Genomic DNA, 16,651 nt, shown 5'->3' on the forward strand with positions numbered 1-16,651 from the left:
CTTTTTTCTTTTTGCTTATGTGGTGCTGAGGAATCGAACCCAGGGCCTCAGGCATGCAAGGCAAGCGCTCTACCACTGAGCCACCTTCCCAGCCCCAATAAAAAGACTTTTAAGGATCAAAAATTTCTTATTATTATGATCTATCTTTTTATAACCTTGGTCTTTACATATATCCTCTCTCTGCCTGATTTAAACAAACCCTCTTCAGCCTCTCACCCTTTAAAAGCCTATTCAACTCCTTTTAATTTGTTCCCACATCCCTCTGCATGCTTCAGGATAAGCACAAATCCATATATTTATAGTTTGTCATTAAAGTACCTTACATTACCCTGGGAAGGGCATGTTTTGTTTTGTTTTGTATATTCTTTGAATTATGAATCCCTACATAATGCTCAGAAACGTATCTGCTAAATTACTACTTTCCCATATCACAATCATATCAGAAAGGAGGAGGAAACTAAGAATTAAGTACACATTTTCATTTCAGAGATAAACTAAAAATAATGATAAATATTCTGATTGTAAGTAACCACTATCTCAATAAACACCGTTACTAAACTTTTACTGCTGCTTCTGCAGCTGTGTGCAGAGCACATTCAGACCAAATGTCCTTGTGACATATTATATACAAGCTTTACAGTAATTCTGCCAGAGTAAAAGATACAAGGGAAAACTTGAATCAAAGACGTATAGAGTAAAACAGGCATGGTAAATTCCAAATAGACTAACACCCAATATCACATATATACACTATAATAAGCCTTCTGTGAATCCTGTCCTGGTAATACAATTTGCAAAAAACTCATTAGTAGGAATGTGACTGTAAGTATTCTATGTCATTTTTCCATTTTCACTTTCAGCAACAATGGGTTTAGAAAACCATTTGATGAGGATTTAATAATTCAATAATGCTAGCTCTGTCTTCCAGGGAACAAAATGACACCTCATTAAAACTGAGATTTGAAGAATGTTTGCTAGCAAGTGTTTTGGTTAGATATAAGGTCTCATTACCCTAAACTGATCAACAAAGCCCAAAAGTCATTAATACCACCTTGTACAATACTACTGATGAGAACAGGCACTTGCAGGTTTTATTTTACAAAAGTTAAAATACTGAAAACACTATCTCATTTATATTTGTAGCTTTTATTGTCACTGAAGATAAAATACTGAGACAGATTTAAAATGAAATCAGGCCTAAGGCTATGTTTTTCTACTATGAAATCTAAACATCATCTGTCACACTGAACTATTCTATTAATTTGAATTTTTTGTAGTTTTCTTTGTATTTAATTTACAGATATGGTTTACAGTGGTAAATAAGCCAGAAACATATGGGTTTTATGTCTATAGTTGAATGTATCATTTAAAAAACAGCATGAAAAACACATTCTGTGCCTTTTCTTTCAAAGAGGTCATTATGGCAAACTTGAAAAACTCACTGCTTCAAGGTTTCTCTTACTACTCTTTCAGTAAGAATCTTTTGATAAGAATAAGTCATGTTTACATAGACGAATATAAATACTATATAACAAAGATTACCCAGGCAAGGATAAGAATTTTTTTTTTTTTTTTTTTTTGCCGCTAACAGTCTTTATTGAACACAAGACTGCAGTTACGTATAGTAAAATAGTTCAGGGGAAAATTAAAACACAAATTTAAGGATTCTCTTGAACCCAGATTCTGAAGTTCCTATTTCTTAAAGGATAAAATTTATTTAATTAAAAGATCAAAGCCCTGGACACCTCCTTCTCTGCTCTTCTATTAAACTAGGGTTTTGTTTAAATTTGTAAATGTTTGTGAAGGGCAAATGTACCTTAAAAAGGTATAGAATGACATGACCTTCCACTACCCCAAAACCCAAATCCACTCCACAGCACTATGCCATCAGGTTGACTCATTTAATTCTGCAATCATTCATTGGGCAACACTATTTTCAAGGTGCTATGTAGGCTATTATGTGAACTTAAGTAGCTCACCAGGGGGGAAGTATAAGGATTACACAAATACTTAAAACCCAAAGTCAAAACAAAGGAGAGGGTAACAATGCTCGATAGGAAATGTACTTATTACCTTACTCATGTAACTGTAACCCCTCTGTACTCTGCACAGTATCTATACAATAACATATATTAAAAAATAAAACCCAAAGTCCCAAAGGAGAATAATCCAAGTACTTTAACCCTGCTGAGGTAGGAGAGGAAGAAAAGCTTTACAGCAGTTCCAGGCCAGTCTGGACTACACAGCAAAACTGTCTTAAAACACACAGACACACACACAGACACACACACAGACACACAGACACACGGGTTTGATTTCACACACACACACACACACACACACACACACACACGAACTCCACTCAAACATCTCTCTAAATTTTCTGACCTTCCAATTGAATTCAGTGTGCTTTATAGATATGGGGCAAAGAGAAAACTTCCTCTTACTGACACATTATATTTTCCTATTTCCTTTACACTGGGCCCTTTGCTACATCTCAAATCTATCTAAACTGTCTAGCTTTCTCTTGCACTGTAACTTCATATTGTAACTGCTTCAAGGAAACATTGCTAAGCTTATCTAGATGTTGGGTAAAGCCAAGTTATTCAAAACCAAATGCACCATTATTTCTCTAAGATCATAATTTTAAAAATGGACCTTTGAAGCCAGGTGCTGGTAGCTCATGTCCGTAAACCTAGCTATTCAGAAGAGGCTGAGATCTGAGGACCACAGTTTAAAGCCAGCCCAGGCAGGAAAGTCTGTGAGACTCTTATCTTCAATTAACCACCAGAAAACCACTGGTTTTGGCACTGCAGCTCAAGTGGTAGAGTCCCTTGAGCTGAAGAGCTCAGGGATAGTGCCCAGGCCCAGAGTTCAAGCCCCATAACCAACAACAACAACAAAGACCCTTGAAGGATTCATAGCCTCCTTCTTGCTGTGATATCTCAGCAATTTTAAAAGAAAAAGGAGGAAGATTTCTCAGCAAATACCAAATTCCAATCTTTCACCATCCTGACTTTGTTGATAATGTCTCTTAATTTCCCTTACCCTACCCACTAACACACACACACACATTTACTTCATACCACAACAAAAGATGAAGGTGAAAGTTAATACATGACAAATTCTCTCAGGCACTAATGACAATTTTTCTATCATCCAGTCAATACTATATACTTTACCCATTTTTCCATTCTCAACACTAAATCATATCTGCCCCTTTCTCAAAGAAACCATTCCTTTCTCTTTTCTCCCTCTTCCATCTCTAGGTTGAGCATATCAAGTAGATTACTTTTTTCTGCTTATTTCTGTAGACCAGGCTAAGGTCTAGGCTACCCACTCCCTCCAGTGTACCATTTGGGATTTATTTCTCAAATGATCTAGTCGCTCTTCTCAATTCTACCTCTTTAGGATTATCCTGCAGCAAACATGTCAAAGTGAGTATGTCAAAACAGTAACACTGGGCATCAGGGACTGACAACTATAAACCTAGATACTCAGGAGGCTGAGATCTGAGGATATCAGTTCAAAGCCAGGCAAGGAAGTCTGCATGTGACTCTTATCTCCACTAAAAAAACAAAAAAGCCAGAAGTAGAGCTGTGGCTCAAAACCAAGTGGTAGAGTATGAGCCTTGAGTACAAAAGCCAGTGCCGAGGACCAGAGTTCAAGCCCCAGAACTGGCACTAATATATGTATATGTTATCCCCCTCCCCTGGAAAGATAAAATAGGTAATACCAGATTCAAAGGAAAGGAACTAAAGATCTAAGGGACAGCGGTAGGAGCAGACTTCACTACATATCCACTAATACTTTTTAAAAATGTATGAACTTCAAAAATCCAAATATATTTGAAGTTCCCCATATTCCCTTCAAAACTCTAACTCTGACTATTCATCCCATAGATTACAATCTCTTTATGCCAAGTCCAAAACTTTATGTGCTTTCTGGAAACAATCTGCCAATATATACTAAAAGCCTTTAAAGACCTTACAACACCTTTTGATCCATAAATTCGCCTTAAAATTTAGCCTAAAGAAATAGTAAGAACCAAGTGTGGTAATTCATGCCAGGCTGAGATCCAGAGGATCTCAGGTAAAAAGTAAGACCACATCTCAATAGAAGCTGGGTATTGTGGTATACCTGTTAACCCTGCTACATAACAAGTGTAAAACAGTCTAAGCCAACCAGAGAATAAATATGAGACCCTAACTAAAGCAAAAATGGGTGTGGCTCAAGTGGTAGCTCATCTGTCTAGCTCTACCACTTGAACTTGAGTCCCTGAGTTCAAAAACAGTAATAATTATAATAACCACAGATTAAAGCAAAGACACAGTAAGTATGCAGATTCCTTATTTTATGAATTATAAAAATTATATAGTATTTTATAAATTATGAAATTACCAATGACAATACAATAACTATAAATAATTATGATATAATCATAATTAGAAGACTACGTAACCATTAAAATTGACATTTTGAAAGTTTAAGGATAGGGAAATGACCATATCACTAATGGAACAGTGGACAGGAAGCAAAACTGCATCAGTTATGGTTCTGTCAGAAGTGTCTTAAGAGCTACATCAATGTAATCTAGATATGTTCTCAAAGAATATAAAGAAAAACAAAAAAATTATCAGATAATCTTGGTGGTGTTCTCCACCAAGTAGAACAAGACAAAGAATTCAACCCTGGCTTTTTAGAAGACACAAGTGGCTGTAGGAGACATTGTGACTTGGCTGCATGAATACAGAGGTGTGGTGATGATCATAAATAATAGTGACAGATGATTCTGAGCTAATGAGTAAGGTATAAAATCTGAGTTATAAGGAGAGAGTGGTAACCTCCCACCAATGAGTACAGAGATGGTTAACACCTGGCCTTGCAAACACCAAAGGACCCAGTTGAAGACATGAGTTGGGGGTGCTATGTAAATAATTTTAGAAGCAGGGTACAAGGGCCTAAATGCCTTTCCCCAGAAAAGCAAAGTGTGTGCAAAGATAAAAGTTTACCCCTTCGGGAATGGTAAAACCTGAACAGAGAGGACTGTGATGAAATGATGCAACTCCTGCCTTTAGTTCACAAGGCCAAGAACAAAAAGCCACCAACAAACAGTGGTGTCAAGTGCAGAGAGACACAGGAAAGGGAAATTTCTCTACAAGATGACACCTGAGGAAAGGGAAGAAAGAAAAGAAAATCATTTGGAGAAGATAATGTGCACAAGTAAAAAACAAAACACTGATAAAATTTCAACATACCATAATTTTTAAAATCTCAAAAAGCGAAGCTATTCACATTAAGGAAAAAGCATAAAGAAAGCATTGTACTTCAGAATCCATGAATGACAGCTTTCCCTTGGAATCATAAATAAGAAAAGGGTAATTATCACTCTATCTCCTCAGCAATGTGTTTAGGTCTCACCAAATGCAGAAAAAAAAGAAAAAGGAACACAAGTACAGAACTGTCATTACTTGCAGATGATGCACTGTATTTATAGAAAATCCAAAAGAAGTGAGAGTAGAGGGTCGCATCAACAGTTCTAACTACATGGGAGACAGTGACCTCCAACTCCACCAAAAAGCTGGGCATGGTGGTGCAAGCCTGTCATCACAGCCACACAAAAATTATACGTAAGAGAGAGATGGTGGTCCAGGACAGCCCAGCAAAAAAATATCTTGCAAAATAATTGTCTTCACTGAGAAAGACAAGAAGCTGGTCCCTGGCCTATATTGTTTTTATCCAAATGTAAAATGAGATAAAATAGCTACTTTAACTTCTTTATTTTGGAAAACAATTGCATATAATTATTGTTGAAGGAAATCCACAATAGACCATCATGATGTTTTTATTTAAATCTGCTGCGCATTGAATAACAAAATTAAAATGTCAGCTTCTCAATTGGAGAATACTTAAATCAACAGCCATGTGCTAAACAAAGAGACTCAATTAGAGCATATTATAGTTCAATTTGGAAATGAATACATCAAGCAAAAGAATGATATATATATCTCATGTGTATGCATGCACATACAAATAAAAAGCAATAGTTACTGCTTTTTTATCTCCATAATCTTCATGTTTAGCTATATCCCCCATGGTCAGTGCTCTTGCTCGCTTAAGTCCTAGCTTCTAGTAGAAAAAGCTGTTTGTTTTTCCATTTCTCATGAAACCTCTTTGTATTTCACTGCATATTTTGGGATCTTATATTGTAGAAATGTAATAGGATGCCTGCACAAGGTGTCCTAGAACTATAAATATACACTATTATGTAATCAGTGAGGTTCACACCTACGAAATCTAAATAGAACGGTTATCCTGAAGCAAGTGAACAAAAAATAAGAAGGTTCAGCCCTGTTAGTGAGATCAAGGAAACACTAGAACAGACCTAAAGCAGCCAACTGCAGAATAAGTGAGTTATCCTTAATAAGTCATGGAGTGACTTATTGGATATTGCCAAATTTTATTTCAAGCTTGCTGAATCCTTTTTTTTAAAGTAGAGCACAAGAACCAGGTCGGCCAAAGAACAGCAATATCCCCTTACCATTTGGAGATTCTCCTGAGCACTGGCATCTTGGTATTGGAGACTTAGCTAAGGGTGTGGTTCAGTGGAAGAACACTTGCCTTTCAAGCACAAAGTCAGGCATTCACACCTCAGTAACACACCTAAACAAAAGTAGTAATGAAATCCTCATGGTACCTCACTAATAGGCAGTGAGATCTATGCAAATTATCAAGTTTCTACATTTACCAATCTTTTTTGTAAAATGGCTCAAGTATAAGCCAATCAATAGGTAAACTTTTCTCATCTAATAAGAAAGATACAAGACAGTGCTCATCTTGAAATCATAAATTCTAAGGTAGTTCTACCTGTATGTATGTTGGCTTAACAACAAAGAAGTTTGGACTACCTCTAAAAGGACAAAATTCTAAAGTAAAAACAGAGTTTAGAGATAATCAAATTTAACCTTCCACCTAATCCAAGAAATTTCTTCTACAATTTCTCAGATGGTTACCTGGCCTCTGCCTAACTATGTCCAGTCACACAGAACATACTACCATACAAAGATCTATTTGGACAGCTACTATTGATAGAAAGCTCCTTATCTTGAGCTTAAATTTGTTTCTCAATCAAGTAATTCTGGTTCTTCCAAAGGACAGTCCTTTGCTTATTTATAATAATTCTCATTGACTGTATACCTACTCAAGTCAAGTTTGTGCTTGGCATATTATAAACACTGGTTTACTATCTTCACAGTGACCATGTAAGCCAACAGTTAATCTCCTTTAAAAACTGAGTCCCCAGAGAGATATACTAATTAGAAACTAATTCCAAATGTCTTTTTTTCTTTTAGTTAACAAAAATAAATTTATTGAAAGTGAAAGGGAAACCGGAAAGGAAAGTAATGAGACTTCATTCGGAAAGGGACCCCTATTCTTACAAAGATTTTACAAAATTTCTGAGAAATTTAATAAATTTCAATTCATTCCAAATGAACTGAATCTGTCTCCAAAATTGGAAAGAAAAAAAAAACTCTGTCAATCTAAACAGAAATTTAAAGACAGACTAGAGATAGTGTTTGTTTAGTGGAGCAAAACAGTAGCACTGAACAAGGCAGCCCTCAGGGAGCTCCAAGAAACAGCAAAGTGACACCTGTAACATCAACAACCATGACCTGAGGCCAGTAGTGCAAATTCATGTCCCAAACACAAAACTTCCTGTCTATGATGTCAGCCAGGAACCAGAGATCAAAAAGTTTCAATACAACCAGATCACATTCTAAATGCCTATGTCTTTGGTGTTAGACAAGTGTGTATGCTACAGTAAAAAGAGAGTATTATTAAGTCAGCTCTTTGCCTAGGTCCTTTTCCATTTGAAGCAGAGTCTAGTCTGCTACTTCCACTGCCTCCTGAACAAGTCCAGTTGGCTACCTTCATCTCTACTACAACCTGCTTAAGTCAGAATTCATCTCCCCTTAGTTGTTCTCTAGCCAAATTCCTTATTGAAGACATTTCCTACAAGTATAATATGTATTGAAAAGAAAGTCTTCCTTTTAGTTTTTCTATACTTTTCATCATCTTAATCATTAGGAGATATTCACTAAAAAAACAAATTAGTTCTTTCTGAAACTCTTTGCCAACTTCAAAACAATTTTATTAGCTTTGATAAACATAAAATGATTACAGACTGCATCAAAAAACTATATAGGGGGCTGGGAAGTTGGCTCAGTGGTAGAGTGCTTGCCTTGCATGCATGAGGCCCTGGGTTCGATTCCTCAGCACCACATAAGCAGAAAAAGCCGGAAGTGGGGCTGAGGCTCAAGTGGTAGAGTGCTAGCCTTGAGCTGAAGAGCTGATGGACAGCGCCCAGGCCCAGAGTTCAGGCCTCACGACCGGAAAAAGAAAAAAAAAAAAAACTATATAGGGATAAGAGATGATAAAAGCCAAAAAAGTTCATGTTGGCTGGTGATTTTTTTTCTTTTTTCCAATTCAAAATTTTTCAGTTATTTTCAATTCTGTGCCTGTCTTACACTTAAAAGCAAATTTTAACATATATAAATCCAATACAAATAAGTAATCAACTATAGTTAAATCCCATCAGAGAGATTCAAATTATCTAGAAACTATAACTTCAAAGAAAGATTGCAAGCCTCTGAGTACACTTCCGTTTCAAGAAGCAAAACTTTAATGAACAAAAGCTGAAAGCAGAGTATGGTGGATCATACCTATAGTCCTAACTACTGGGGAGGCAGAGACAAGAAGGTCTCTGAAGCCTACTGGAGAAAAGTAGTATAAAATCTACCCTCACCCTCTCCCCCAAAAAAGCGTAGTATGAGATGCTACTCCCTACCCCCCCAAAAAGTAGTATGAGATCCTATTCCCCACCCCCTCTAAAAAGCAGTATGAGATTCTACTTCCTACCCCACCAAAAAAAGTAGTATGAGATTGTACTCCCAAAATTAAACTCAAAATGACTGGAGACATGGTTCAAGTGGTAGAGCCATTCTGAGGCCCTGAGTTCAATGCCCAGTATTGAAAAATACAACATTCTTGTTGAAGTGGCCCTAACAACATATTTACTGTTTTCATAAACATTACTTACTCTGGAATGCTCAAATGCAAACTTCCTCATCCATTAGCAGCAAGACTAAAGTCTTAGAAAACATAGAAACCAGCTCTTCAATTGATAGGCTTTCATAGATATAAACCAGATTGCGATTACTATCAAAGCAGGCAGGAGAAGTTCATGGGTAAGAATCATTTGTCTATTGTTAGTTTATAATTGTTTTAACTGAAGTGACTTTTTTTTAAAATGTTGAAGAAAAAGTTGGGAGAGAATCTTGAACCAATGTCATCAAAACCAATTATCTTCTGACCACTGGTGACATAAACCTAAGAATAAATGGATTTTTTTTTTACGTTTTTTGGAAGCTAGGGGCTGATGTGCTTGCCTGCAATCCTAGCTACTCAAGAGGCTGTGATCTGAAGAACATGGTTCAAAGTCAGCCCAAAGCTGAAACTTATCTCCAATTAACCAACAAAAAGCCAGAGTGGAAGCATGGCTCAACTGGTAGAGTGTTAGATGATAGAACACCAGCTATGGGCAGAAAAAAGCCTCTCAAGAGTGAGAAGCCTCAAGAGTGAGAAGCCTTGAGTTCAAGCCCTCAATACTGGCACGCATGCGCGCGCACACGTGCGCACACACATGCACACATGCGCGCGCGCGCACACACACACACACACACACACACACAAAATCTTTTGGGAAGTAAACAGCACCTAAGTAAAAAGTTCAACTACCATTCAGTACTCATTATGGAAATTAAATAAGACAAAGCAGGTTGACTAGCTGGCACATTCTTACACGTTTTCAAGAAATGTCAAAACAACCTATATGACTAATCAAAATTGTATTTCAAGTTAGAAATCATTATATGTATTGCTCTCAGATTGCTAAGCTGAGGGAGAAGATATATCAAAGGCCAGATGTGATCTATAAAACTGAACCCACAAAACTAGATGTACTCCACTGGTATTTAAGGAAAAAAAGGGGGTGGGAGGAATTAACCAATTAAAAATTCATATTGAAGAAAGAAAAACTCCCCAGAAGCCTACCTGAATCACTCTGGCTAACAAACAACCTACATAGTTAAATATGGATCCAACTCACAGTAGCAGCAGATTTTAACGTTTGTAGATATGCCATTGAAAAAGTTTATTTAAGAAAGGTATTAGTGCCAGGTGCTAGTGGCTCATATTTGTAATCCTAGCACTCGGGAGGCTGAAATCTATGGACTGCAGTTCAAAGTGCAGGCAAGAAAGCTTGTAAGACTCTCATCTCCAACTAACCACCAAAAAGCCAGAAGTGAAGCTATGGCTCAAGTGGTAGAGTGCTAGCCCTGAGCAAAAAGCCCAGGGACATGCTCAGGCCCTGAGTTCAAGCTCCAGGACTGGCACCAAAAACAAAACAAAACAACAAAAGACTTTAGTATTATCTGAAATATTAGGAGTTAGACTGAGTCAAGATAGATCATTCATTTGAGAAGACTTCAAAAGTCTCCTGGAGCCTATTCTGTAAGACAAAGTATAAAAATCCCTGAGAAATATGCCCTAATTCCAGAAGCAGGAAGCAAAAATGTGACTCAATCACATGGTAACAAACCACAGTCCATCTGTTCAAAAGAACACTGTATTTACGTAAGCCATGACCAAGAGAGAGCAGCAAAAGGCACAGTTAAAAAACAATTGTAGGGTGTTCGTGGCTTGAAAAGATATACTCTTACATCACCAGGGCCATCCACAGAATAATTTCACCTTTAAAACTCAAATACATGCCAGTTGTGGTGGCTCACACTTGTAATCCTAGGTACTCAAGACGCTGAGATCTGAAGAATTTTAGTTTGATGCCAGCCTGGGGAAAAAGTTGAGACTCCATCTCAATCAATAAAAAGCTAGGTACAGTGGTACAAATCTATCATTCTGGCTAAGTAACAAGTGTAAATAAACAGTTCACAGCGTAGGCCAGCCCAGGCAAAAACTGAGACTTTATCTGAAAAAAATAAAAGCATAAAGGGCTGAGTAAGTATGCCTCAAGTGGTAGAGTGCCTGTCTAGCAAACACAAAGCTATGAGTTCAAAGCCCAGTACCACCAAAAAACAAATTCTAGTACACTGTTAGTAGGAATGTAGACTTGTTCAATCTCTCTGCAAAGCAGTATGGAGGGTCCTCAAAAAAACTAATCATAGAACTACCCTATGATCCAGCAATTACACTCAAGCATTTATTCAAAAGATATAGTAAAGCCCCAGTACAACCATGTTCATTGCTGCATTATTCACCATAGCAAGGTATGGAATCAACCCAGATGCCCCTCAATGGACAAATGAATCAAGAAAATGTGGAATCTTACTCATCCATTAGAAAGAATGATATTGTAGCATTTGCAAAGAAATAGAAGGAGCTGGAAAAAAATTGTGTTAAGTAAGTTAAGCCCAGAGAGACAAAGGTTGCATGTTTTCTCTCATATGTGGAAGCTAGAACTCGTTTATAAGCATATAAGTAAACACTCTAGGTGACATACAAATGTATTAACTGAAATATGGCAGATTCAGGGGAGAAATAAGTGTAATTCCTTAGAAAGGCTAAATCATAGTTGAACAAAATAAACACCGGAGAGTGAGGTGTATATGTGTGTATGTGTGTATACTAATTATATTATATGTTAACGATATAAATAAATAATATATAAACAAACAAACTCCAAAACCTAAATTACAAATGAAAATACTCAATGCAATACAACAATACTACAAGAATGGTGTGGAGTCTCATTCAGTTCAATCATTTCCAAACAGACCTAGAACCTTTCAGTGAAGGCTGGCAACAGGAGCCACACTCCCCACAGGAACATGATTTTCCTCCCTCTGGATGACAAAGATTTTTGGTGGTTTTGGGGCTTGAATGCAGGGCCTTCTTGCTTATTCAGCAGGTATACAACTACTTAAGCCATGCATCCAGTCTTGCTTTTTGTTGGTTATTTTGGAGACAGAGTCTCATGGTGCCCAGACCGACCTCAAACCGAGATTCTATGGATTTCAGTCTCCCACTTAGCTAGAATTATAGAGCTACCAGTGCCCCACCCCCTTGATTATTTCATCATCTTATTTTCCCATTTAATTTCAACAACTAAATAGATCACTTATAATTCTAGGTCTAAATAAAAGCCTTTCAGTTACAACCTAATTCAATGTAATTAACTTAAGACCAAATTTCAAACTACTTTCAGCTCATTCTTCTCAATCAACAAGTAAGTACTGTACTAAATCTTTTTATGGGTAACAATAAAGACACTGACCTTTCACTAAAGTATTTTGTTGTTGTTGTTTTTATTTTTTTTTTGCAGGTCCTGGGACTTGAACTTAGGGCCTAGGTGCTGTTTCTGAGTTTTTTGCTCAAGGCTAGTGCTCCATCACTTGAGCCACAGCATCAACTTCCAGCTTTTTCTGAGTTTATTAGACTTAAGAGTCTCATGGACTTTTCTGCCCAGGCTGGCTTTGAGCCATGATCCTCAGATTTCAGCCTCTTCGCTAGCTAGGATTACAGGATGAGCCACCAGCACCCAGCTCACTAGAGGACTTTTATTTTATTTTTTTTTTATTTTTGGGTCTGGTTGTGGGGCCTGAACTCTGGGCCTGGGCGCTGTCCCTCAGCTCTTCAGCTCAAGGCTAGCACTCTACCTCTTGAGCCACAGCGCCACTTCCGGCTTTTTTCTTTTTGCTTATGTGGTGCTGAGGAATCAAACCCAGGGCCTCAGGCATGCAAGGCAAGCACTGTACCACTGAGCCACCTTCCCAGCCCACTAGAGGACTTTTAATCTCTGATCATTCTCCTACCTACTGTAGAATTGACTTTTCATAAATTCTATAGAATTTAAGATCTACTTCACTTAGGAAGTAATTCTAAGCCTTCACACTTTAAAGTACCATATAGGTCACAAGATTTCAAATCAGAAAATCAAAGTTCCTGTCTCAGTTTGGCCCTTATAGGACCCTAAGCCATTCACCTAATCTTTCTATTTTTCCATCTATAAACTGAAGTAATGATACACCTATGCCTTTCACCATTAGAATGCCCAGCAGTATGTTATTCTCCCTCCCTTAGCCCACTTATTTTGTTTTGTTGTCAGATACATGTTATAGTCTTTAGTAATGGGGAAAAGTGATAGGAGTTAATACATCCAACACCCAAAGTATATGCAGAATGAGGAACCTAATTCTAAAGAGAAACTTACCACTAAAAGCTTTGATTTCTGGCCTGGAGTAGATCCCGGGACAGTTGAGAACACAATTAAATTTTTAATACTCATCATATTTTGCTCTCTGTCAGTCTGAATTCTAGACACCTTTTCAAAGTCAGTTTAAATATGAAAGTGTCCAGGAAACCTACCCCATCACCTTCGCCTATACTAATTACTTGCGTCTTTGAATACTAATGTCTCTATAGAAGTATTAAAAGTACTTAACTGGCATTACCAGGATTCTAACCAATCAAAACACAAGGAATCCAATGGAAATTGCTGGTTGACTATTAGTCCTATCAATTGCTAGCAACACAAAATGGCAAACTCAAACTCAAATATACACTAATTTGATCTCACAATCTTACAAGTTAGGCCAAGTAGATATCACATACTGTCTGTATATCTAGTGGTGAAGTTGGGACTAATAACTAAGTTAAATAATCAACTGATTCTTTCACAATACCATGCAACTTTTCCTGACTATATATATGCAGTATTATAAATTACCACTCAATAACATAAAAACAGTAGGACTGCTTAGTCATTTAATCAATAACTCTTATGTGGAACAGAATATTTGCTAGGTTCTAAGGCTATGAAAGAAAGCCATGACTCTTGCCCTCTGGGTACCTATAATAAACTCTAATACCATTAAATAACAGCGCAAGATGGTAGAAATGGACAACACAAATAGAAGTGCTATCAGTTTAGGCAAGTAAAGAGTTCAAATAGAACTAAACTTCTATAGGAACTCAGGACTGATAACTACTGTTCTCAAGCAACCAAAGGGATAAAATTATATATGTACAGAAAAAGCTGAACAGTCAAGACTCAACGGGGAAAGAGAAATCACTAGAAGTGAGGGGTTACAGTAATGAAAAGTGAGATATCTGGTTCAATATCTGAAGGTGACCCTAATCATAAACCTCAAGTGCTGTTCTGAATGCTAACTACAAATGGGAATTCTTATAAACCTTTACAGGGATAATCCAGGAAGATAAGCTTGGCAATAGTTCATAGAAAGGCCTAGATTGATTATAAAAAACAAACAACAACAAAAACACTTGCTGGACACCAGTGTGTCTCATGCCTATAGCCTTAGTTACTCAGGAGGCTGAAATCTGAGGATCTCAATTTGAAGCCAGTCAGCCAGATAAAACCTCAAAACTCTTATTTCCAATTAACCAGCAAAAAGCCAGAAGTAGAGTTCAAAACTCCAGTACTGGTATGCACACACACCCACACACACAAAATAAATAGAATGGAAAGGAAAAAGAAACACTCAATAACAACTAGATTTGGAGCAAAACAGGCAGGACTAAAGTAATAGCTGCACATCCAGGAAGAGTGGGATTTTAGTTTATTTTCAAAAGAAAAAGTTATAGAACAAATAAAAATGAAACAACAAATAAATACAAATAAAAGTAAACAGTACTGTCACACAGAATATTTATAGAGGAAGTAGTACTAAACCGTATACCAGAGGCAAAGGAACATTTTCCATAGAAAATTTATGTTGGAGAGAAAGCAAATACAGAAGAGAAAGCAAACACAGATCAGGGTGCCTCTAATCCTACCTGAGACCTGAGGGTCGAAATTGAAAGCCAGCCTTGGCAGAAAAGTAACTGAGACACTTATCTCCAATTAATGGCCAAAAAGCCAGAAGTGGGAGGTGTGGCTCAAATGCTAGAAAGCCAGCCTTGAGCAAAAAAAGCTAAGAGACAGAGCTTAGGCCCAATTCAAGCTCTGGTAAAGGAACCAAAAGACACAGGTACCCTGTGCCTTGTATATATGTTTATCTGATTTGGGGGATGGGAAGAGGAAAACACAGAAATGGAGACATAGGACAAAGAGTGAACCAATGTAACAGCGATCCTCATTAAGACACAATGTTGGAAATGAACTTTACAACTTCAGAGGGGGAGGGAAGTGGAATGGGGAAGTGGAAGAAAAGGAGGGAAGGAGTAACACTGTTCCACAAGAAATGTACGCATTACCTTACTTATGTAACTGTAACCCCTCTGTACAACTAAATTTTAAAAAACCCACAACTAATTCTCAGAGTAAAAGGAACAACATCAAGTTATTCAAGAAAAGCTAAGTTATAGAGGAAAGAATGAGCTTCTTTCAACTGTATGAAAGGATGGGCTTGAAATATCAACATAACCAACCTGGGCAAGGCTTTCAGTCATAAAGCATCGCGTGTGCCTAAGCACACTGCATGCTCCTTCAGAGCACCCACATAGACTAAGCCAGGCTTTCTGAGCATCCATGTCAATACTGTTACTTAAATGCAAGAACACTTCTTAACCTAGGTGGAAAATAATAAACCACCCTACTCAAGCAATGCTGTGAAAACGTTACTTATGTTTGATACATAATTATATGTATTCCCCCACCTGAGCACATAGTTATCTTGCCTCTCTCTTCAGGCCAAGGTTAAAACACCCTTATTTTCCCTAATGCAGGCCTCAGAGCTCAAGAATATTCCAGGAACCAGAAAGACGCCAATCTGAAATGTGTGTTGTTAGAGCAAAACCTGAAAGTGAGCAGTCAGTATCAAGTGCTCATCAGATGACCGAAAAGGAGAAGTGGGCTATGCCGCTTAGGTGTATGTATCAAGTGTAGAGGTTTGAGAAACAGCCCTAACTCAGTACCTCAGTTTTTACATCTATAAAGAGGGCACCTGCCAGGAGCCCTGACTGAGTCGTTGTGGGGAGTCAATGCACTTAGGTGTGTTTTCTATACTTACATTATGTAAGTTCTTAACAAACAGTAGCTATGAGGATTAACTGGCATCCAGGCGCTGAAAGGGTGTGGGGTGTTTTGCACGTGTTGTTGCTGTTGTTTTAACATTTGCTGTGCAGCCTCTGACACAAACGAACTTCAGGTTTGGGTTGCCAGTGCTGTCGCTCAACATTTCGGTGCCTGGGAGTCTGATTCTGTTGCTAACCAAGCTTTCCACTCCTTCCTTCGCCGGAGTAAACTGACAACCATCGATTCCAACCCGAGTTCCCATTGTGGAAAGCAGCTACGCGGAGCACATCTGTCCCCCGCAACAACTGTCACTCGGGGAAAAGACACGTCCCCAGGAATGCGTGTCCATCCTTCGAGGAAACCCACGGAATCGTTCCCATTCACGCATTCCCCGACCGCAGGAAAACCCGCGCTCACGTTTCCGTTTTTTGTTTTCTCGCGGCGAAGACGACCCGCGAAGGCGTCCGAAGGGTCCCGGGACTCCCTCCAACCCCTCCAGACGGAGAAACGCCCGGGAACGTCCCGCTCACCTCACACAAAAAGCTCCCGGAGCCCCCCACCACCCTCCACCCCGGCCGGGGAAGCCGCCGCCTCCTC

The 16,651-nt window shown here is 38.1% G+C and overlaps 1 protein-coding gene across 1 annotated transcript in view; it reads right to left on the reverse strand.

Annotated features, from left to right (window-relative positions):
• The window catches only part of Tgfbr1 (transforming growth factor, beta receptor 1), a 48,715-nt gene that overhangs the window by 30,773 nt on the left and 1,291 nt on the right, over window positions 1-16,651 (reverse strand). The window lies entirely within an intron of this gene.

This window comes from Dipodomys ordii, unplaced genomic scaffold (assembly GCF_000151885.1).
Source record: "Dipodomys ordii isolate 6190 unplaced genomic scaffold, Dord_2.0 Scaffold67, whole genome shotgun sequence".
NCBI classification, from domain to species: Eukaryota; Metazoa; Chordata; class Mammalia; order Rodentia; family Heteromyidae; genus Dipodomys; species Dipodomys ordii.